Source organism: Bactrocera tryoni, chromosome 2 (assembly GCF_016617805.1).
Source record: "Bactrocera tryoni isolate S06 chromosome 2, CSIRO_BtryS06_freeze2, whole genome shotgun sequence".
NCBI classification, from domain to species: domain Eukaryota; kingdom Metazoa; phylum Arthropoda; class Insecta; order Diptera; family Tephritidae; genus Bactrocera; species Bactrocera tryoni.
In genome coordinates, this window is record NC_052500.1 from 69,868,122 (window position 1) to 69,892,900 (window position 24,779).

The following is a 24,779-nucleotide window of genomic DNA, read 5'->3' on the forward strand; positions in this document are numbered from 1 at the left end:
CGTTTTTTCTTTCTTGAGGTATTTAGAGCTCTCGGCGAGAGTAGCTGCTCTCTTCAATACTGAGACTGAAAATTACTGCTCTTAATTTACATATTCTGAGCGAGTTTTTGAGAGCTTTATTTTTATAAGTTTGATAAAAAATATGTAATTTCAACTAGAAAAAACTCCGTGTTTCTTTTACTCCACTGCTTTACAGAGCTCCGCTTGTACCGGACAACTAATAACATACTCATTGCTGGCTTATCTCTCGCATCACATCAAAGCCGTGACAATTTGTAAGCAAAGCGAAATTGCAAGATCGTAAATCACAGCGTTTTCTCAGAATTCCAAGCGTCATATGACTTCACCGGCTCGTCAGCTGGTCCACACTCAGCCCAACAGTTGTTGACGCGCCATCATTTAGTCACATGGACAAGAAGGTTGTCTTTATGACATTTCGTTGTTTTTACAATGAAGCGCATAGATAATTTATAAGTTAATCTAAACCTGTTAAAGGCTCAGTAGAAAAAGACAAGGTAAATGTAAAGCGAGACTGACTGAGACAAGCTGACCGAGGTGAGGATATGTTGGACTTTGATTGGCGCCTGAGTATGAAAGCGCAAAAAAAGTTCTAATGAGTGGCGACTGCATACTTATCAGTCGACTAAAATAAGTAATGCTTATATCTAGATCTAGATAGAAAAAAGTTGGAATGAAATAAAATAAAAGCCGCTGATGACTTCCTTCCTCACCTGCGACTTTTCTCTTTTCAATGCAAACAGACGAAATTAAGTAGAATATGGCAAACGGATGTGAAATGCAGCAAAAATCGTCGAACCGACGAATAGACACGAGCAAGTAGCAAGCAACCGGGAGCAAAAATAGTCTGCAATGCCGGTGAGTGAATGCAGAAGCTGCAACACCAGCAGCAGCCACAACAAAAGATCCGTCTGCCGCTGGAAAAGGGGAGAAATAAAATATTTGAAGACGACTGTGTGCGAGTATTCTGCGGCAGCGTAATGGCTGTTGGCGTCAAGCTAAGGAAACTGGCAGAATTGAATTGGTAACGGCTGAGGCGTTGCAGGCAGGCTCCATAACGCCAAGTTGGCTTTGCTATAAAACAGGTTTTCCACAGTAGTAAGAATTGAATTAGTTAGCAACAGCGAAGGTATGCTGCAGTTGAGACATTTCTGTATGTGTGTGTGTGTGTTTATACATATATGTATGAAGATGAGAATGTGTTTTTGTGTGCGCGTATGTTTCTGATTTATTAGGCACCTTTTTGGTGGCATTGTGCGGATTCAAGTTGGATTGTGGCACGAGAATATCTAATACAATGGAATTATTTATACAATTAAGTGTAGTATGTAGCTGACAATATGGCATATACTCGTATATAAAATGACAAAAAAAAATATATTTAAAGTAAGTAAAGGAAAGATAAAGTAAGAAGTAGAAAATTTTAGCAAGTAGAAAACCGACACAAATGGCAGAAAGTAAGTTACATTTAAAATAGTGGAAATTCAAAAAAAAATTCAATAAATGTAATAAAGTTAAAAAATATTAGGAAAATTAAAAAAAAAGAAAGAAATATAAAAAAATGAAATTAATTTTAAAAATATATTAAAAAAATATAAAATTAATCGTGAATTAAAACAAAAATTTAAACTGAATAGATATAAAATTTAATAAATTCCAAAAAACCTATATGAAATATGCATAAATATAATTTATATACATAATTATTTTGCAAAATTTATTTAATTAATTTAAAAAAAAAAAGAAATACAAAATTAATCGCAGATTGGAAAAATAATTAAAACTGCATGGAAAAAAATTAAAAAACTTCCAAGAAAACTATGTAAATATAATTATAAAATTTTTTCCATAAATTATAAATTTTTTCAATTAAAAAAAATTACATAAATTATATTTAAATTTAATTCCGCGATAAATTTTATATTTTTAATTAAAAATTTATGAAAAGAAAAAAATGAAATTTTTTTGTATTTTAATATTATTTTTTTTATTTTTATTTAATTCTTATAAAAAAGAATTTTATATTTTTAATTAAAAATTTTACGAAAAGAAAAAAATATGAAATTTTTTTTTATTTTTAAATTTTTCTTAATTTTTTTAAAAAAAATTAAATAAAATTAAAAAAATAAAAATTTAAAAAATACAAAAAAAAAAATTTAAAACTAATTTCCTTAAAATTTAAATATAATTTATGTAATTTTTTTTAATTGAAAAAATTTATAAAATAAAAACTGAATACAAACAAAATTTAATAAATTCCAAAAAATTATGTAGAATATAAATATACTTTATTTAACTTTTCTTTTAACTCTTTTTCATAAACTTTTTTAAATCTCCTTTTTTTATTTAAAAAAAAAATAAACATACGAAAAATAATATTATATTTTTACTCTTTTTCATAAACTTTTTTTATATATTTTTTTTAAATCTGTTTTTGTTTATTAAAAAAAAAATATATACACACAAAAAATTTTCTAATTTTTTTTCTTTTCATACAATTTTTTAATTAACAAATACTGAAAAATATAAAACTTATCGCGGATTAAAATTTAAATATGATTTATGTAATTTTTTTATTGAAAAAAATCTATAAAATTAAAACTAAATACAAACAAAATTTAATAAATTCCAAAAAATTATGTGGAATATAAATATAATTTATTTAATTTTTTTTTAACTTTTTTTCATAAAATTTTTTTTATATATTTTTTTCAAATCTGTTTTTTTATTAAAGAAAAAATAAAAATACTGAAAATACAAAAAAAATCATATTTTTTTTCGTTTCATAAAATTTTTTAATTAACAAATACTGAAAAATATAAAACTAATCGCGGATTAAAATTTAAATATAATTTATGTAACTTTTTTTTATTGAAAAAAATCTATAAAATTAAAACTGAATACAAACAAAATTTAATAAATTCCAAAAAATTATGTAGAATTATATTTATAGAATTTATTTAATTTTTCTTTTAACTCTTTTTCATAAACTTTTTTTTTATTTTTTTTTAAATCTGTTTTTCATCATATTTAATTTTTCATAAATAAATAAAAGTTTTTTGTGTGAAATTCTTCTTCATCTATACTAATATTATAAAGATAAATGATTTGGTTGCTTGTTTGTTTCAATTGAATAGGTTCCAAAACTACTCGCCGGATTTGGAACATGCTTTCGTCGTTGGGAAGCTACACTCTCTCTCCTGAACATTGGTAAAAATGTCCTAAAAATTCCTTACATAGGTTGCGCTGCGAATAGATGTTCGCAACTCATCGTGTATATGAGATCCTCTTCTCCCAAGTGGAGTTATTTGCCAGTTACTTCAATATGAAGAACACCTCAGCCGAAAGTCATCGTATTCTGGTCGCTCTGAGCGCACTTTCCAAGAGGTTTTTACGATTTAAAAGTGATAGTTTTGGTTTGTAAAGCAAAAAACGCACTGGGCGGTTAAAAAAATGTTAGAAGATGAGGAACTGGAAGCAGTACTCGCTGACAATTATTGGTGAATACAAGGAAAGCTCGCAAAATCTATGGGAGTCACTTAAGAAGCCATTTAAAACCTTTTGAAGGCATTCGGATATATTAAAAAGCGAGAAAATTGGGCGCCATATGTATTGAATCTACAGATGTTTAAAGATGATTTTAAATGTTTAAGATGCTGCTGGAAGAAGTTGTTTTTGCATCGAATTTAGTCTGATGATAATGAAAAATACATCTATTAAGGCAGCGCCAAATGAATTTATCAAATAAAATGCCTCTTCAAAAATTCGCGAAACGCGCCTTTTTCTTTCTGACTTGCAAGTGGCTATATTTCCTTAACAGTCCCGTGTGAACACGTCCTTAGTCTGCTGTTTCATGTAGCCTTATTTTTAATAACCAAAGGTATATATAGTATTTGTACACTTCTTTGTGATTAAGCTGTATTAAAAATAATTCAATTTAAGCACGTCCACTTACTTTCTGCAGCAGCTCAAAAGCTTGCACTTTAAAGTGGGTCTGAAAAGTTTGCCACTCTGCCACTTGCGTTAACAAATTACAGCTTTATTTCTGCTGCCTTCAATTTTTTTTGATATTGTCTTTTTTTTGATATTTTTTTTTTTCGATATTTTCTTTTTTGTTGATATTTTTTTTTATATGTAACTAGGTTTTTCCGCGCCCAACAACCCACTTTTGTTGCCTTTTCTGCTGTATACATATACTTAAGTGATTACTATTGCAAACATACACACAAACACACTAACATGCATCACAATGACTTTTAACACGTGTGCAACCCTGAAAGTTGTTGTTGTCGTTGTTATGCGTTAATTGCAATTTTTTGTTTATACTTTAAGTTGCCGTATTTTTATTTGATTTCATTGTTTTCTTTCATTTCATTATTACTTTTATTGTTTATTTTAACTTTTCCTCCTCAACTGCTCAGTACTGCTGTTAACCGCTTTGTGTTGTTGCTGCTGTCGTTGTTTGTATGTATGTCAGCGCCTTTAATATTTTATTTGCCATTTTTGTTGTTGTTATTGTTGTGTGCTCTTTATTATTGCAGCTACATTGAAGTGCAATTTTCGCAAAGTTTTAAAGTTTATTTGCTTGCCACACACTGTGTCTGCTGTCGGCGGCCACCACCTGATGAGTGGCAAAAGGCAATTAAAAATTGAAAATTAAGGTTTTTACGTTTTCGTTAATGAATGGCGAGATACTTATGCAATACTTGTATATAAAGGTATTTGGCGCGCCTTGGTCGATTTTTGTTTTTTCGTGTTGAAAATGCAAATGGTGTGGTTGTTGTTTGCTGAGTGGGTTGCCTTTGATGCTGAGTATTTTAATTTTTAGTATTTGCTTTGTATTTATTTATTATGATTTTTTTTTTTTATGATTGATTTTTTTATTTATTTATTAATGATTTTTTTTTTATTTATTATGATTTTTTTTTATTTATTATGATTTTTTTTTTATTTATTATGATTTTTTCTTTATTTATTATGATTTTTGTTATTGATTTTTTAGTGATTTTCTTTATTTATTTTTTAATATTTTTTTTATTTTATTATTGTGATTGTTTTACCTTATTTTATATAATTAAAAGTTTTTTTTTAAAGAACTTTTGTATATTTTATGTTATATTATTATCTTTGTTTAAAAATTATAAAAAATTTAGTTATATTCCAAGTATTGATCATTTGAGCTGAAATTTTTAATTTCTCTGCCAATTTGTGGCTTCCAACCTAAAAACCTACGCCAATTTTGCGATCAAGATTGAAACAAGCCAATGTTTGTCATTCTATTCTGATGTGAACCGTATTCCAGTTAGGGCGTGCTGCATCGGCTGGAACAAATGGTAGTCAGCAGGTGTCAGTTCGGGACTATAAGGCGGGGGTGCCAAAAGTTTCCAGCTACAATTTTCCAAATAGTTTTTAAATAGGCTTGCAACATTCGGCCGAGCGTTGTCACGCGAATGGCGAATTTTCAGCAATAGATCGTTTAAATTTGGATGACTTGTCGTTGGTAGCGTTTGCCAGTAATGAATTTACCCGACTTCTGACTTAACCAGCATATTACATACCTTGGCGTCATGAATATTCGGCTTTGTCGTTGATTGGCTGGTTGACCAGATTTCACATATAATTTTTTCATTTAGGGCTATCAGCATTGATTCATTTTTCATCACTTAGACTTAAACCGATGCAAAAACATCTTTTCCTGACATGCAAAATCGTCTATCCGACTGCCTTTAAAAGCTTTAAAGTGAGTACTTGAGTGACTTCCATAGATTTTAAGAGCTTTTCTTGCATTCACCAAGAATTTTCATCGAGTAATACTTCCGGTTCCTCATCTTCAAACCTTTTCATTAGCCGAACAGTATGTATTTAGCCTTGCAAGATAAATTATAAAGCTAAAAAATACTTTTAAAACCAAAATATTATCACCAAAATATGATCACTTTCGGATATTAAAATTATATAAATTATATTTATATTCCACATAATTTTTATACTCTCGCAACAATGTTGCTAACGAGAGTATTATAGTTTTGTTCACATAACGGTTGTTTGTAAGTCCTAAAACTAAAAGAGTCAGATATAGGGTTATATATACCAAAGTGATCAGGGCGACGAGTAGAGTCGAAATCCGGATGTCTGTCTGTCCGTCCGTCTGTCCGTCCATCCGTCCGTCTGTCCGTCCGTCCGTGCAAGCTGTAACTTGAGTAAAAATTGAGATATCATGATGAAACTGGGTACACGTATTCCTTGGCTCCATAAGAGGTTAAGTTCGAAGATGGGCAAAATCGGCCCACTGCCACGCCCACAAAATGGCGGAAACCGAAAACCTATAAAGTGTCATAACTAAGCCATAAATAAAGATATTAAAGTGAAATTTGGCACAAAGGATCGCATTAGGGAGGGGCATATTTGGACGCAATTGTTTTGGAAAAGTGGGCGTGGCCCTGCCCCTACTAAGTTTTTGTACATATCTCGGAAACTACTATAGCTATGTCAACCAAAGTCTACAGAGTCGTTTCCTTCAGGCATTTCCATGTACAGTTCAAAAATGGAAGAAATCGGATAATAACCACGCCCACCTCCCATACAAAGGTTATGTTCAAAATCACTAAAAGTGCGTTAACGGACTAACAAAAAAGGTCAGAAACACTAAATTTTACGGAAGAAGTGGCAGAAGGAAGCTGCACCCAGGCTTTTTTAAAAATTGAAAATGGGCGTGGCGCCGCCCACTTATGGACCAAGAACCATATCTCAGGAGCTACTAGACCGATTTCAATGAAATTCGGTATATAATATTTTCTTAACACCCTGATGACATGTACGAAATATGGGTGAAATCGGTTCGCAACCACGCCTTCTTCCAATATAAAGCTATTTTGAATTCCATCTGATGCCTTCTCTGTATAATACGAGTATAAACATTAGGAACCAATGATGATAGCGGAATAAAACTTTACAAAAGTACGGTATTTGAAAAATATGTAAATGACGTATTATGAAATCTCGATTATCACTTTACCATGCGAGAGTATAAAATGTTCGGTAACACCCGAACTTAACCCTTCCTTACTTGTTTTTAATTAAATTTTACTTAAAACAATTTCCTTAAAAAAAATGTTCTGTCCATTACCAATCCAAATCCAGCGTAAAATCATAGCAATACAAATCTGATAAAATCACAAGAAAAGAAAATCACTAACTTTAATGCAGAATATTATCTGTTTTTATGAAGCAAACAAAGCTTTTACCAAAATTCTATTTTTTTTAATTGGACCGATCAATTTTCAAAATCTAATTTATAATTAAATACTGACAAAAATGTAAGCGAAAGCTTAAAAAAAATAAAAAAAAGTCTACAGTCGACAAGTCCACCTGTCACATTCGAAAAAATGCAAATTTCTTAAAATCACAAATTTTTTTCAAAAACCAAAAATTTTCAGCTGGGCAGTTCAAGGGTGTCAGCTGTATTTGACATACGATTGTGTAAATAAAACATCAACAGTTAAGATAAACGCAAAATGCAACTTGAAATGTTTAGAGTAAACACTGTTAAGTACATAGTTAAAAGCAGAGAAAAGGTAGACAGTTTCAGAGACAAGAGCAAGACAGCTAACTAAACTACTTTCAGCTGATTTTTAACGCCATTGCTTTTATGTCAAATTTAATGACTTTAAAATGCGACAATGTTATACCATTAACTACCGTTATCATTTGTGTTTTGCCTAAATACACGCTTGACATTCAGTTTTATTTCAATTTAATGAATTTTAATGTTTTTAGAAGCCATTCAAATAATTTTAATTAGCTCACCGATAAGTGAGGCAAGGTTTTTAAATTCCCACGCGCCCACAAAATCAAAAATCTAGTACAACACTCCACATTGTCTAGCTTTTACATACATAATGTGCTAGAAACCTATAAGTAACCCAAAAAAATGATCAGAAAGTGCGACACAATCCCGCTGAGTCAGTGTCAATTCGATTAAGGTTATGTATAAGTAAATAGGTATGCAAATTTTAAGCGGAGTGCAGGTGTGCTGAGCTCATATTTTACGATGTTTTAGTAGCAAAAAAAGTGCTGTAATTTAAAAGTACTTTCCAGTACGGGGTTTCTAAAATCCTAAACGATTAATTTTAGCTATAGATTCACTCTAATTTGCAACGCTTAAATATTTTTGTTAGAGAGCGTACGAGAATATACTTGTACGTAGGTGCTCAACACAGGTGATGAGTTATTTTTGAGGAAAAGAGAGTACATGAAATATATAGCTGTTGAGTCAAATAGCCATTTTTTTAGAAATGCTTGAAATGATGTCTTTACAACACAGATTTCAGATGGTTAGGAAAAATTTATAATATATTTAGATATCAGAAGAAATTCTGGAAATTAGTTCAGCGTAACGTGAAATTTTAATTGAGAGAGAGCGGAGAGACCAGGCACTCAACTGACATCATCAAAACAGCTGACATGACAATAGCCAACAGAACCACAGCTGTTTTCAAGGTGTGAGACGGTGAATAACAAGTTTTATAACAAGCTAAATTCTAAAACATGCTGAAGTTTAATGCAGGCTTAAGTTAGATAAAAGATCTTCGGATATATTTATAAAAAGAAAAATCTAGAAATGAGAACATCACCCGTTATTTACATTAAAATTAAAGAAAAAATGTTTTTAACATTTTGTTTTTATGTTTTTGATAAGTAAAATATTAAAAAAAAATTTTTATTTTTTTGAAAAATTTAAAAAAATATATATTTGTGTTCAAAAATATTGTAAATGCTTATTCTTTTCTTATTTATATTTGTTTCTGAATTTATTAATAGTTAAATAAATTCTAAAATATTGAAAAAATAAAATAATAATTGTTTATAATAATTTTTTTTTCCAGATGCAAAAAAATATCTATTTTTTTCAAAAATATTGTAAATTCCTATTCTTTTCTTCTTTGTGTTTTATTTCTGAACTCACTAATTGTCCAATAAATTCTTTATTTTTTTTTTTTATTTTGCTACTTTTTCGCTTCGAACAAGCAATAAAATTTCATTTTCTCTTATTTTGCTCTTTGCGGCACACCTCAAAGTGCTAATTCTGCGAAATTCAATTTTTGCACTACCAAACCTAGTTAATAGTTTAAAAATTTCAATAATTTTTATTTATACTGTTTTTTTGTTCGAACATAACCTCTTTGCTTTTTGTGTCAGTGTCTCAACGCAGTATTATTCTAAACCATACACAACCACACACACACGCATTAGAAGTGCAAAATGAATCTCTGCAAGAAGCATGGAATGCCGCTGTACCACGCCAATAGCAATTGCAACAAAAGCAAAAAATAAATAAAGTATACAAAAATAAAAGCAACAACGCATCGTTGGCAATAAAAGTCGTTAACAGCTGAACCGTGTGCCATGACACGGCAGGCGGCGCAATGCACCGACTCGGCGGCGTGCAGCGTTGGATGAAATTAAAAACTAGTTTTGCAAAGAATCGCAAAAAAGGCACGAAACGTGAGGTAAAGTAAAATAGTGGCAAAGAAGCAATGCAAAGCAAAACGTCAAAAGTGGCTGTATGAGGTTCTTTAAAAGCAAATGCTTTTATGTTTGTGTGTGTGCGGAAATTAAAAAATTTTGTTATTTAAGTATCTGTTTTCGTTTTTAACTTGTATATAATTAATTAATATTTTCATATTTTTTATTTTATTTATATGTATATTATTTATATTATTTTTCATTCATATTTTTAATAAATTTTTATGTAATATTTTCTTTAATTTTAACTTACTTAAATTTTATTTTATTTATTTATTTGTCCCTTTTTAATTTTAATTTATATTTTAAATATCTTTTTTATTTATCTTTTAATTAATATTTGCTTCACTTATTTATTTGTTTTAGTATTTTGCATAAAGTTCTTTGAATGTATGTATATGTTTCTATGTATGTGTATGTAAATTAATATTTTCAAAGCATATATAAATTTAAATAAATTAATTTTTAATATTTTTTTTTAATTTTTTTATGTATGAATATATTTTTTAATTTATCATAATTTTTTATTTTGTAATTTATTGTAATATTTTTAATTAAAAAAAGTTATTTTAAACAATTAATTTAATTTGAACAAATAATTTATACTTCTACAATTTTTGTAAAAATTATTATTAATAAATTATAAATTAATTCGATATTTATTTATTATATAATTAATATTTACTATTATTATTTTTAGAACTGTTTTTTTATTCATTTAATTAATAATTTCTCAGTCAATTAATTTTGAACGAAATTTAATTTATTTTAGTTTTTTTATTTCTTGTAATTTTTATTATATAATATATTTAAAATTTATTTACTTATAATTTTTATTATTTTGCAAAATTATTAGTTTTTATTTTATTATTTATTTTTTAGAATGAATTTTTTTGTTGTAATTTATTTAGGTTTTTTTTTAATTTTTTTTGTAACAATATTTTTTTATTTATAAAATTGTTTGAACAATAATTTAAAGTAATTATTTTTTTACTTATTTTTTCATTTATATTTGAATTAATAGTTGTGTTTGTTTTTTTTGAAAATTATAATTTTTTTTATTTTTTTATTTTATTTTTATATTTTATATATTTTTTTATTTATTAAATTATTTTATTTTTTTTATTTTTTTTTTATATTATTTTTATTTATATATTATTTTTATTTATTATTTTATTATATATATTTTATTTTATTAAATTATTTTTTAGATTTTTTTAACTATCTTGTATGAACTATGCCTTTTTATTTATAAAATTGTTTAAAAATTAATTAGCCATTTATTTATTTTTCAGTTTTGAATTAATAGATACTTTTCTAAAATTGCTAATTATTTAATTATTTCTTTAATATGTTTTTTATTTTAATATGTGTAGTTTTCATTTGTATTTGTATTTTTTATTTTTAAAATTTGTTTTTACTTCTTTTAATTTTTTTTTTCAATTTTTAATATTTTTTTGTTGTTTGTTTGTTTTTCTTTTTGAACTAATAGTTACTTTAATTATTTCTAAAATAGCTAATTATTTCTTTAACACGTTTTTTTATATAATTTTCATTTTTCTTTATATTTTTTTATTTTTAAAATTATTTTATTTATTTTAATTTTTTTTTACGTTTTTCCGTATTTTTTTCATTTTATTTATTAAAAATTTTTTATATTTTTTATTTGTTAATTTTAATATTTACTAATTTACTATAATAATTTTTTTTGCTTTAGTATTGTTAAAATTTTTATTGTTATATTTTTTTAATTATTACATTTTTTTATTTTTATCATTTTATGTATTCATGTATATTTTTTTAAATATTTTTTTTATTTATTAATTTAATTCCTGTTTTTATTTTTATATTAATTTAATTGTTTTTATTAAATATTTTATTAATTTTTGTATTTTTTCATTTTTTTTCAAAATTTTTTTCTATATTTTGATTTAATTTATTTTTTTATTAAATTTATTATATTTCCTTTTCATTTCATTTAATTATTTCTATAATTTAATTCAATAATAATAATTTTTAATAGTTAAATTGTTTTTTCTATTATTTTGTAAATATTAGTTAACCGTTATTATAATAATTTTGTATTTATATATTTTATTTTTTGGTTTTGCTTCATTGCCTTGCCTTTAAGATATGCGTTGCATTTTCCACTAGCTTCTTGCAGCCTTCCAATATCTAGGTTGTGTATGATTTTTTCATAAATATATTTATTGCTAATTCTATTTTCATTTATATAATGTATTTTTAAGATTTTGTAAAATTAATTTACCGTTTATGGGCAACAGCGGCTGTGTTCGTGCATATCCATGTGTCTCATATCCACTTGTTGTTTGTTGCTTTTTGACCACTGGATAATTTTGTTGTTGTTATTTTTTTAAATTTGCAAATCTAATTTATGCACTTTCTGTTTGTTTTTATACTTTGGTGGGAAAAAAATATTTTCCAGCTTAAGCTTGAAACTAGTATGCTAATGTTGTTGTGGTCACTATGTATTTTTTGTTGTATATAATTTGTTTAATAATCTGCTAGAGGTTTTGCTGTTGTTTTATATTTGAAAATTCCTATTTCGCGACTTTGCATAATTCTTAGTTTTGGTTTTTAATATTTATTTTAATTTTTTTAAATATTTTTTTCTGTTATTTTTTGATATTTTTTATATACTTTTTATATATTTTTTTCGATATTAAAAAAAATACATTGCCTGCCTCTGTCGCCAATGGAATGTCAGTCGCTTCAGGTCCGGTTTTCGTAACGATACACGTCGTTTACTTTGCTGCTTTGCTTTTATTTTTGTACGTCTGCTTTGTCTACGCTGGTTGCTGTTTTTGTTATTGTTGCTCTAGCTTAACTGGCGGTTTTGTTGTTTTTTTCTTTTTTGCTATAGTGTTGTTGTTGTTTTTTGCTATAGTGTTGTTGTTGTTTTTTGCTATAATGTTGTTGTTTTTTCTTTTCTGTAATGTTGTTGTTATTTTTTTGCTGTTAGATTGTTGTTGTTCACTTATTGTTGTATTGGTATTGATTTCTTATTGAACAATACACAAAGTCCGCCAGTTGTGTCAGCATTCTTTCTGTGTGTAATAACCAGTTTGGCATTCTTTTTCTAACCGAAATTCACTAACTTTTGCGTTTCACTAGTGCTATTGGCACTAAAAATATTTTTTGTTTACTAATTTTTTCTATTTTTTTAAATTAATTATACGCATGACGAATTTCAAAAAATAAATTACTTTTTTTTTTTATTATTATTATTTTTAACTAAACCCGTTCTGCACGAATTTAAAAATTAATGCGTTCAAAAACTCTTTTCGAAATACCGTTTTCCAACACTCTTTTCGTATTTTTCGCGTTCGCGTATTAACCGTTTTAGCGAGTTGGACCCCAAAAGTACACCACCAAAAAAAAAAGAATGTTTGCGAGAAACCTGCCCCGTAGACCCGTTGCAAGCGCGCGCTACACGTATGTACGTTCCAGCAGCTCAAATTACTCTACTGTACTGACAAGCGGCTGGCTAGCTCCCCGCTCGCAAACCGCTCGCTTTAGCTGTTAAGCTGGCAAATCGCTTGGTAGTGTTGGTGGTGGTGTTAGCTCAGTCGACTTGAGTTGAGTTGAGTCAGTTTTCAAATGTTTTATCTGAGTGCAGTACACACACGCACACATTTGTAAGTGTGGGTATATGTGTGTATAAGCGTTGCGGGTCTGAAAAAAACGCTGGACAGCTGTTACGCGCTTAAAATATATACAATGCACGCAACGCGCTACGAAACCATTACTAATGCAGGCGCGCACACGCACACAGACGCGCAAAAGCAAACACACACGCATGCATATAGACAAAATAAACAGTTAATATGACACCGGCGATTGTGGCGCTCTCTTTGCGCCGACTGCCGACAGCCTTTTGGCTTATTGTGTTTTTTGTTAATAATTTATTTTTGCTTTTGCAGTTACATATAATTTACGAAACGCTGCGGCTCATATTTGCACACACATACATACATACATACATACATATGTATGTACATGTTTGGAAAAAATATATTTTTTAAGTGTATTGGTGTTTATCTGTGTGTATTTGCGTATTTTATTTGTTCTTTTTTACTGTTTGCATTAAGAAACACACACACATGCATATAAACACACAATAGCTATACAGTCCATATACAATGTGTTTGTGTGTGTGCGTGCGCCTTGTCTCGCGCTAGCAGTTAATATGTCATTCTTTCCGCCGCACAATAGGTAAAAACACATCTGTCAGCGCTCGCAAACAATAGATAATTACAGGTAAGGCAGAGCGAGAGCGGGTGTGAGAGCAAGCGGAACGCAGAGCGTCAGAGTGAGTGCAGATTTTTGACTGATTGCTGGCCGTAGATGGGCTAAAAAGACTCAGCACAAAACTTAGACTCAGAAATGTGGAAATTTTAACTGTATTAATAAGCAAAACATTAAAATATTTCAAATATTTAACCAAGCAATCACAATAAGTAAAAGTTCAAAATCAGAAAATGTTCGAGATGAGTAACTCTTTCAAAGAATTGTTGAACTCCACGCTGCGTAAGCAATTTATTTCTATCTTCAAATTGGCAATGCCGTTATCAGTACTTTAATTTCGCCCGCTCTTACACTCTTGTTCGCTCTCACGCTCATTATTTTTCTCTCTCAAACTCTTTATTTTCCTCTCTCTACTCTCTTTCCATAAACAAATGCAACCGCTCATACCTTAACTCAAAGGTAACGTGATATTAAAGATTAGCACAAGGTCATCTTACGATCAAATATTTATCTTTTCGAATTTTGAGTTTGCCGTTTGAGACAGAAGAGCGCTTTTTCAAAGAAATTTGCGTACAAAGCATAGCGCTCTTTTGTTAATTAAGAGTGTTAGGGCTAAAATAACCCAATCAACATTTTTGTCACTCAAAACAGTTCAACTGATTAGAGATTGAATTTAGTGCAGTTATTACCTTGATGAGGCTGTTTAATATCTTAAATTTCTAATTTCTTACTCATTTACCGAATCACACATTTTTATATTCCTCAAGGTTCTTAAGTTATATGGTCAACTTTGCCTAAAATATATGTTAATATATGATAAAGATTTATTTATATTTCTCAGAAAATAGAGTTTAATCTCTTGACAGTAGTATTTTTACAGATTTTTTTATTTATGCCCTAAATAGAGTATATCAAGCTTGTAATATCCTGCAAAATTTCGGAGACCATATAATACATCTATATAACGGGTGATCCACATAGAGGTACTATGTGTTTCGTTATGGTCAACATAATAGGCCTACTTTTGAGCATACTATTCGCAACACCATCACCCATCTTGAGACCCAAATTCGACCGAATAGACCACTTCCAGCACGCAGTGAAAACAAAATAGCAGCCTTAGCTGTGAGTGTACATGAAGACCGTGGAGAAATTATTCTTTTCGTTCGCAGCAACTCGAAACTTACGTTTGGTACGATTTGGCACATTTTACGTCGAAATCTTAAATTGAAAGGGCACAAAATATAGCTATTGAAAGAACTTAAGCCGTTCGACCTTCCCAAGCGGCATCGCATCGAAGCTCGTGATATCGGCGACATTTGGTTTCAACAAGACGACGCCACTTCCAACACACATTGTCAGTCAATGGATTTATTGAGAAAACACTTAGGTGGGCAGATAATTTCACGCTTGGGTCGGTCGATTGGCCATCAAAAACGTGTGATATCACACCGTTAGACTTTTTCCTGTGTGGATGATGGATTTATGTGTAGAAGTTTACGCAAGTGAGGAAAGTTTTCTGAGCGTTCTTTGGGAGTGAACAGAAACGGTTCTTTTACATATGGGTCAAGCAGCTCAAGACTTCCGATCCAAATATCCTCTGGGTAGCCAAAGAACATCCATTTGAAACACCCCTCCACAGGTTTGTGCCCTGGGTTTAGGATCCTTCACGTATAAAACTTCAACAATAAAAAGGAAATCACAGCCTCAGATGAGAGACCGCTTTTGATGACGACCACGGCAAATGTATTGAGGATTACGATTTAAGTGCATGCATCTGGAATATCCGGTGCCTTAATTGGGAAGGTGCCACTTCCCAGTTGGTTGATGACCTCGTTAGAGTTAAGGTTCACATCACCGCCGTCCAACAGGTGCGTTAGACGGGACAATGACTGAGATGAGTAGGTCCTTGTGGCATTTACTATACTGGCCATATAAAGGAGCGCAAATCTGGTGCGGGATTCGTGGTGGGAGAGAGACTCCGTCGCCGCATTCTGTCATTCACCCCGGTGGATGAACGTCTAGCCACAATCCGTACAAAAGCGAAGTTCTTCAACATATCGCTGATTTGCTCCCACGTCTTCACGGAAGAGAAGGACGATGTGAACAAAGATATTTTCTATGAGGGCTTGGAGCACACCTATGAGAAACATCCTTAAACGGGTTGGGGCTGATCGACTTCATCTAGACCCGAATATGGTTTTCTGTAGAACTAGATTTAATAGGAAAATTCAATACGCTACCTAGCTGTCTCCGGATTGAAAAGCCACCAACCAAATCGATCATGACACGTCTACAGTGTTTTAGACGTGCATACGCTCCGAAGTCCTAACATCGACTCGGATCAGTATCTTGTTGCAGTCAGGATATGCACCCGCCTCTGTGCTGCAAACAACCAATTTCAATAAACACAAGGAAGGTCCGACATCGAGAAGCTGCAATCACAACAAACATCCAAACGATCCTCTGATCGACTTGCACTGTTACTCTCTGAGGGCACTCATCAGCAACTTGGTATAAGGGAAATTGGACGGCAATTCAAGGTCCATAGTACAACTGCAAACAGACATTGACTCCGGAAAAGATAAAAGAACAGCTGGTACGGTGATAAGTGTCGTGTCGCAGTGGAGAAAAAACGAACTGCGAACCTCGCAACGTCACCATCGACCACAACACGTGGGGGATAGGATAGATACCGAGAGTTGAAGAAGTAATCGAAACGCATTTGCAGACAAAAGAAAAGAGAGACAAAAATGAGTAAGCACGAACAAGCTGGCCGATAGGGGTAATGCTCGAAAACTCCACAAAAAGTTGTAGTGAGTGCTGAACAGAGCATACTGAAGTTATAGAAGGAACACTTCTCCAGCCTGCTGAATAGCAGTGAAAACATAAAACCTAGAGATGGTGAACCCGATTCGCCTATCGATGACTATGGGTAAGACGTTCTATTGCCCAAAAATGAAGAAGTTGGAATAGCAATTACCCGTCTGAAGAACAACAAAGCGAGGGGAGCCAATGGATTGCCGGCCGCGGTATACAAATACGGTGGCGATGTACCGATAAGAGGTATGCATCAGCTTCTTTGTAGAATATGGTCGGACGAAAGCATACCCGACGATTGGAATTTAAGTGTGCTCTGACCAATCCACAAAACGGGAGACCCCACAATCTGCTCCAACTACCGTGGGATAAGCCTCTTCAACATCGCTTATAAAAAGTGTATAGAAAATTTGATTAAACGTGGGAATTCTTGTTTTGGCTCAGGAACCTAGTTTGAAGCGGTAATAAATCCTGGGTCAAATTTGAGCGGACTACATTATTTGTTAAGTGGGTGGTCATCAAGTGTTTACTAAAGTCCGCATCGATTTCTAGTCATAATATAACCCACGTTATAGCATGTAACTCTGGTTCTACGCTACCTCAACGAGCATTGAGCTCATTCTCATTATTTTCTCATCTGATTATGTGGTTAGTCATGAAAGCTTCGCTCAGAAAGCGTGAATCAGTTGACACGCTCCATGAACTCGACCATAACATTTAAAAAAAAATGTCATGCAAGTTTTCGCAAACCTCTTAATCTACAAAAATATTAATTCATTGTAAACACTTTTTTTTGCACACTTTTTGTGAACTACAAATCAAATATGGAGTCATAAAGTGCCGCAAAGCCACACGCAAGCGGCTTTTGCTCGATTTACGATATCAATGCGCTTTGTGCCGGCCAATCTGTGTCACCGATGCGTGCTCGTGAATTATTGCTCTCCAACAACGGTACATTGTTTGAAACTCCCTAATGACGGTTTGCGGGTGGCCGCGACGATAGAATGAATTTATCACGAAAGTTAATTGCACTCACACACACACACACCTATGCTCATACACATAAATGCGACTATTAGTACATATGCACAACAATTGTGTGTTGTTGTCTTTGTAATAGTGACGGTGGCACAAAGTTGAAATGCGATAAAATGCCAAAACGAGCTGATAAGAGTAATAAGTTATGTGGAAAGTGTTTAATTTTAGTCAACAACAAATGAGTGACGCTTAACTGATGGTTTGTCATTTGAGTGGAAATTTATTTCCAACCAACAATGCAGATAACTGTGCGTTGTCAGATTGATAAATTCCTTTTATTCGCGATTTTATTCATGTTTGTTTGAATGAACTAATTAAAAGACAATTATATTGCTGATAAATGAACTTTCGCATGACAAGGTGGTTCATATATTGCATGCAATTGTGTACTTGCAACATGTTGCACAGCGTAATATTGAATAACGAAGAATATTAAGTTGGAGTTAGATAACAATCAATTTCAATGAGAAAAAAGTGGACGTGACCTTACCCTGAAATAAGTTTGATTGCCGTCAAATACGTCTAAAGCTTTCAGAGCTTTTTCTATGGAGTTTGCGTAAGCTTCGTATCTTATTGCCTTATGTCAGTATGAAAACCAAACTTGCGGTGGCCAGTGTAGAACGCGACAAGTAGCCTAAATTTGTTCCTAGGAAAGTTGTTTACATATTTAAACTCAACATTACGGATGCCTTGAAATTGTAGGCAATAGCGCTCTCTGCCTACTCCTTCTTCCTTGCTGAGCAGATCCTCTATGGTATGAGGAACCACCGCAATGTAAAGTTCAGGTCACTACCACGTTAGTGGATGCTTCGGAGCGGGCGAGCTTATCACCCACTTCATTCCCGGATATACCTTTGTGACCGGATAGCCAGATGAGGTGCACTTGGTTACGTTCCGCTAGACTAATCAGCCGTTTTCTACACTCCTGCATTAGTAGCGATTTAATCTCATAGGCAGAGATTGCCTTAAGTGCTGCTTGACTGTCGCTAAGTATAGTTATACGTTCCTTGCGATAGTTGCATTGGAGACTTCTGCATAAAAAATGCTCAGAAAACTTCCCACATGTATGGAGGTATGGTTTGTGCGTGGTCCTATTACTCCTGCACCAATTCGCTCCAACGTTTTCGAGCCGTCAGTGAACCACTTAATTGTACTATCCCTAATCCATTCAGCCTTGCTCCCTTGGTATTAAATCACTTAATTATTTCATCCGCTGGGATGAGATTACTTTACCTCTGGCACACTCTTCTGTTGTCATTTGGAGTAGTGTGTATTTGGCTGCCTGACCGATTATTAGGAGAAGTTCAAGCATGACTTCAAATGCTGCTGAAGGGCATGTGCGTTTTGCAACCGACATGCAGATGCATGCAAGTCGTTGCAGCTTCATGGTGTACAACCACCCAACAATTCTTCCCCAGGAGCTATCAGCTAGTCGATTGCACACCATTAGTGCCTTGGTCGCTTTGACCATGGTCAGGTCAACAAGCTGCTTCCACCGCAGAGTGGAATCCAGCATCCAATACTCTCGGTTAATATTACAGAATGTCATGTATTTCCGTCTCTATGGCATATCAGTATGAAATTTTTTTTGGAATATTCCGATTTGGAACCAAAACATATTGAAATCGGTTTATAATTTCTCATAACTTCTACACCCCAAAAATACGGATCCTTAAACTTTTCGTTAATTTATATAGCCACTCTCAATACAGTCCAAAAATGGGCACCGCAAGCGAGTCTGGGGTGGAACCCGTAGAAAATGATTCTGGTTGTGTTCACAAGAAAATACAAAATCCCCCTATGGAGGTTCTCTTCGACAAATGGGACACAACACTCTCTCAAGAACTGCACCAAGTGCCTGAGGGTAGTAATGCACGGAAAACTGCACAACGTAGAAGAAAGAGTGAGAAAAACTAGCAATGCTTTATATGTGTGTAGGCAGATGCTCAGCACAACCTGGTGCTCTCTCCTTCTCTCATACACTGCTGCTACAAAGCTATTGTAAGACCAATTCTGTCTAGTTTGCAGTGGTCGACAATCGTCCAGAAATCCATCTACCGAAAGCCAATGGCAAATGTTCAGAGGCTCGCTGCGCTGTACATAATGGGAGCTTTCAGAACAATTCCAATGGCGACTCTTGAACTGGTACTAAGCCTGCCACCTATAGAACTCTTCGCTGAAAACTACGCAGCAAACTCGGTGGGACGATTACTAGATACAGGAGAATTTGCATATAGCACCTTCGGGCATGGCTCGGCCGGTAATAGCGGTTGGGCCAACACCGACTACATGAGCTCACTTTTCAACTGGGAAAGACGGTGCAAAGTAAGGAAAGATTGCTGGCGGAAAAGTCTGTCAGCTACGCGCAACACTCTAAACATCTATATGGATAGCTGGGAAATGGAAGATTTAGTTGATGAGGGAATATACTGTCCAGAGTTAGGCATAAGACAGCCTTTTAAATTGCCGGATCACAGCAATATACAATTTTTCAAGCTGAGGTTTTTTGCTATTGTGAAAACCGCGGAGCTGGCCTCTAAGTCGCCTGCAAGCAATTCCAGAGTCAACATCAAAGTATATAGCCAAGCAGCAATCAAGGCAGTAACCTAGTATCACATATCGACCAGAAGCGTCTGGGGAATCAAGGCAGCAGTGGAAAGTGTTGCCAGAAGCAAGTCACTTCACTTTTACTGGGCGACAGACCACAAAAGCATTGAGGGCAATGAAATAGTGGAAATTCTTACATTCCTGAAATTTTAACAATTAGAAGCGTATTTTTTTCGAGATCCCGCCCGAAAGTTAGTGCTACCTTACTTCCTTCAATTGATATGATTTGTATTACTCATATTAGCGCCACCCATTATTTTAATTCTTTCAATATATACTCTACTGTATTTAAGTTTGAGTAGACATTTGTGTGTTTGTGTGCATTCATTTGCCATTTCTGTATGCCCATCACTTGACGCCATTGACTTACTTTTAACTCATTGACTTTAATGCATAAATGTGCAACTTATTATCGTCGTTTGTGCAAACATTCATAAAGCAGCTTTGTTGCATTTAATTAAGGCGCTATTGATAGCAGCGGACATGGAGTCCTCCTCGCAAAGGTAAATGTATTTATAATTGTAGCACCTACGCTTTTGTACGCACACAAACACATACATATACACACAAACACACATGCATGCATAGACAAGCCACCTGTGCGACTCCTTGCCCTGCCGAAGCGGCCCGTGCGGCAACAAATCAATGCCTGAATAAACAATGCAACTTAATCAGAAATTCAATCAATTGACGTAACAACGTAATGCTTGCTATGCGAGCGTGCGTGCGTGTAGTGGTGGCGGTAGTGAGGTCTTTTGGCCTCTTTTGCCCACATTTGCATTTACACGTTCTGTATTGAACTTAAATAATTAAATTCGTAACTGAAAGCTGTCCGGAGATTTATAAATATAAATTGAATTATTTAAATATTCTTACGAGGGTTAGGCTTTTACTTGATTGGATGTGGCATTTCTTTAGATTAAATCTACTTTTTTTTAATTTGCAGGCCAACGGATTGGAGAGCAGTGTGTGGAATAACCTTCTAAGCAGTTTGGTATGTAGAAATAAGCTTTTTGTATCATTTAATTTGGGTACGTAGCCTCAAAACATTTAAAATAATTGTAAGCGTTTGAGTCAGAAGCACTATCTTTTTCCCGGTCGCTTATAATTGCATCATCACTGCGATATTTCTTGAACGACTATGTTAAATTATGCGTTAGAGTGCAAACTATAACTAGTTACTTAAAGAACAATTACAAACTAGTTTAGATTGAACTGTTTATTAACTAGTTACAAAGAAAGGATTAGCGACACTAGTTGTTATTTCTTATTATTTTTCGAGTAATCATTTTTAAAAAACAGTAATGTTTTACTAAAACTGTATATTAAATCAATTTACATTACTAACTAGTTTCGATTGAACTAGTTTATAACTAGTTACAACGAAATGAATTGTGATACTAGTTGTTATTTATATTATTTTTCGTGTACTCACTTCTAAAAAAATATTTTTCAAATAAATTTATATTAAATAAATTTTCATGGGTCAGTTCTACAGATTATTGTTTAGAAAGTACTTCCTTTAACAGAAAGTAAGAAGTAGTCTTCAATTTTAATCACTATCTATTTCTTGTGAGTGATTTTTTGTATTTTCTTTGCTCGAAGCAACTCATTTGTGACAAAAACAATAAACTTATACTTTTTAACTAGTTATTTAAAAACTAGTTTATACCATATTTGTTAAACTTTGGGAGCTGGAAAGCCTTCTTTAAATTATTTTCACTCTTGAGGCTTTTTAAATATTATTAGTGCTATAATATATCCATATTCTCAATTTTCATTTATCTTACTTACCACATACATATGTATATTAATTTAGAAATTTTTAAATAGGTGGTAACTCTTGACCAAAATCTGTCTAACTACCTTCTTAAATATCTTTAGCTTCATACCCTTAAAGAACTTTTCCATTTAAATTGATTTTGAAAATCATATGTTCATTTTATAATCTATCAATTTAAATGCCCTCAAATTTGTGAATAGATGGTTACGCTATCGGAATTGTTTTAACCGATTTAACTTGATCCTTATTGAAATAAATTATTTATCTTATTTATAAATTTTAATTTATGATAAGGTGACAACCCCGTTCACAATATTTTTTAACGTAAGTCGCTTAAATATTTTCAGTTTGATTCATACATTGTAAAAAATTAGTATACAAATAAAAAAATGTAATAAAAATCTTCAGATAGGTGGCAACTCATTTTACCAGTTTTGGGGTCTAGAGCACTTGATAACTATATTTAAAACATTTAAATACGTTTAAAACACTAATTTTTTGCATATGAGGCAGCCGTTCTTAGATTAGTTTTAAGGATACTTCTCAGAATAGTTCCAAGAATAAAATCTTGACAATGTAACCCAGTTCAGCATAGCGTATACCGTTAGTCAACTCTTCTCGCACTTATTTTCATTCTTTACCTTCCTTAAACCTTTTAAGCCTGATCCTTATGAAAATAAAGTGTTTATTTTAAACATAAATTTTAGTTTGGAATGAGGTGGCAACCTTTCTTTAAAAAAATTTAAGCATCAGCCGCATAAATCTTTTAAATTTATTATGTAATATATGTATTTTCCTTGTAAAAATGGCTGAATAAATTTTGTATTTGTTTTTTTAGACAGGTGGCAACTTAATTTTCCATTCTTTTATCAAAGTCACATAATAAACACATTGTTATGATTTCTTTATTTTAAAGATCAATAAGATCTACCTTAACCATAAATTTTTATTTGTGATCAGGTGGCAACCTTTCTTAAAATAACTTTAACTATTTAGAATTTAATATGTAATATAAATAAAAAATAAATATGTAATATAAAAAATTGCAAAAATGTAGGTTGTAAATATGTAGGTGAAAATAAAAACGGGATAAAATTTTGTAGATAGGTGGCAACTCTTTCCTTTCTTTCTTTTATGAACCCTCACCATCACTTGATAAGCATATTGTTATAATTTCGTTATTTTGAGTTTGTATTTTTTGTAAATATTTTTAGTTGTAATTTTTTTTAAACCGCTTCAGTTCGATCCTTATGGTAGTAATGTATTTATCTTATTCATAAATTTTATTTTGCTAAATAGGTGGCAACCTTTTTAAATATATTTAAGTGTAGGTCACTTAAACCTTTGCAGTTTGACACTTATATGTATATATTTTAAAAGTTGAGAGATAATAACAAATTAGATAAAAATTTCTAAACAGGTGGCAACTCATTTAAATGGCACACTTATTCAAAATATTTTAAGGTCATTTAAATATCTTCGGTTTGATAAATACCATAAATTGCAAAAATTGGAAATTATACAAAATAATAAAAAAAATGTAATTAGGTGGCAACTTATTTCTCACTTTAATGTAAATCTTACACCAAATATTTTTAGGTCATTTATATCTTTTCGGTTTGATAAATACCATAAATTGGAAAAATTGTTATATAATACAAATTAATAAAAAAATTCTAATTAGGTGGCAATTCATTTTCACTTAAATGGCAACTTTACCCAAAATAATTTTAGGTCATTTAAAACACTAGATTTGGATTGATGAATACATTGTATAAATTGGGATATAATACAAAATTAATAAAAAATAATAATTAGGTGGCAACTCCTTTTCCGGTTTTGTGGCCTATAGCACTTGTTTCACTCACGCTTTGAAAAAATTACCCTAATATTTAATTATTAGCTTACCTTTGCTGACTTTTAATTGCGTTTACGGCACTTGAAGAATGTTCTATGAATCTGTAAAGAGAAATTGAGAAAGGCATAAATATAAATTATAATTTATAATTATTGACAAAGTTAATATTACATGAAAAATTAATTTGAAATATAAACAAAGTGACACACATAATACACTCATAGGAAAATAACTCTTTGAAACTTGAGTGCTATTACTCTAAACACTTTACACTTCACTCTTTCTTTTACTCTCTTCAATATCTACTATCTTGCTCTTAATTTTTTTGAATCAGGCTCTCAACTCTTCTCTAACTCTCTCTTAACTCTATGCAGAATAGCATTAAACTAAGCGCCTCTTTTGAGCCATTCATGCGTGCAACTTTCGCACGTTGCAAGAAAAATTCAAAATATGTTTTTGTAACTGAAAATTCCCACAGTCATTAGAAATAAGGCGTTTCCATGTCAGCAGAGAAGCTTGACGGCACCGGCAATGACCGCGTACGAACGCGAATGCCTACGAAATACCAACGATGACATGATCAAATTGCTAATGCAAAGCAATCGACACGCTATTAAGTGCTTTTCAAATGGATTCCTCAATTCTTTTTGGCATATTTTTTTCAGCGAATTTCCATAAATCAGCCTAAAAGTTTTCTCTTTCACAATAAATGTCTAAAAACTTTCGTGGAATTAGTGAAAATGCTGCGCATTTTTTGTTTGTTGTTGTTTGGCAATTTTTTACAGCTACACGCTGTAAGCTGCGCAACAGTTCTTTGTGTTTCGCCATACACACATACCCACTTACATATAAAATTGCTGT

At 31.9% G+C, this 24,779-nt stretch overlaps 1 protein-coding gene across 2 annotated transcripts in view; it reads right to left on the bottom strand.

Moving 5' to 3' along the window:
• LOC120768076 (protein numb) overlaps positions 1 to 24,779 on the bottom strand; it is a 115,426-nt gene that overhangs the window by 43,782 nt on the left and 46,865 nt on the right. Inside the window, exon 1 of one of the 2 annotated variants that reach the window (XM_040094605.1) lies at positions 11,813 to 12,426. The gene's annotated coding sequence lies outside the window, so the exon portion shown is untranslated. Of the gene's footprint in view, positions 1 to 11,812; positions 12,427 to 23,968; positions 24,020 to 24,779 lie in introns of those variants that run through there. The other variant, XM_040094606.1, reaches the window with a different exon arrangement.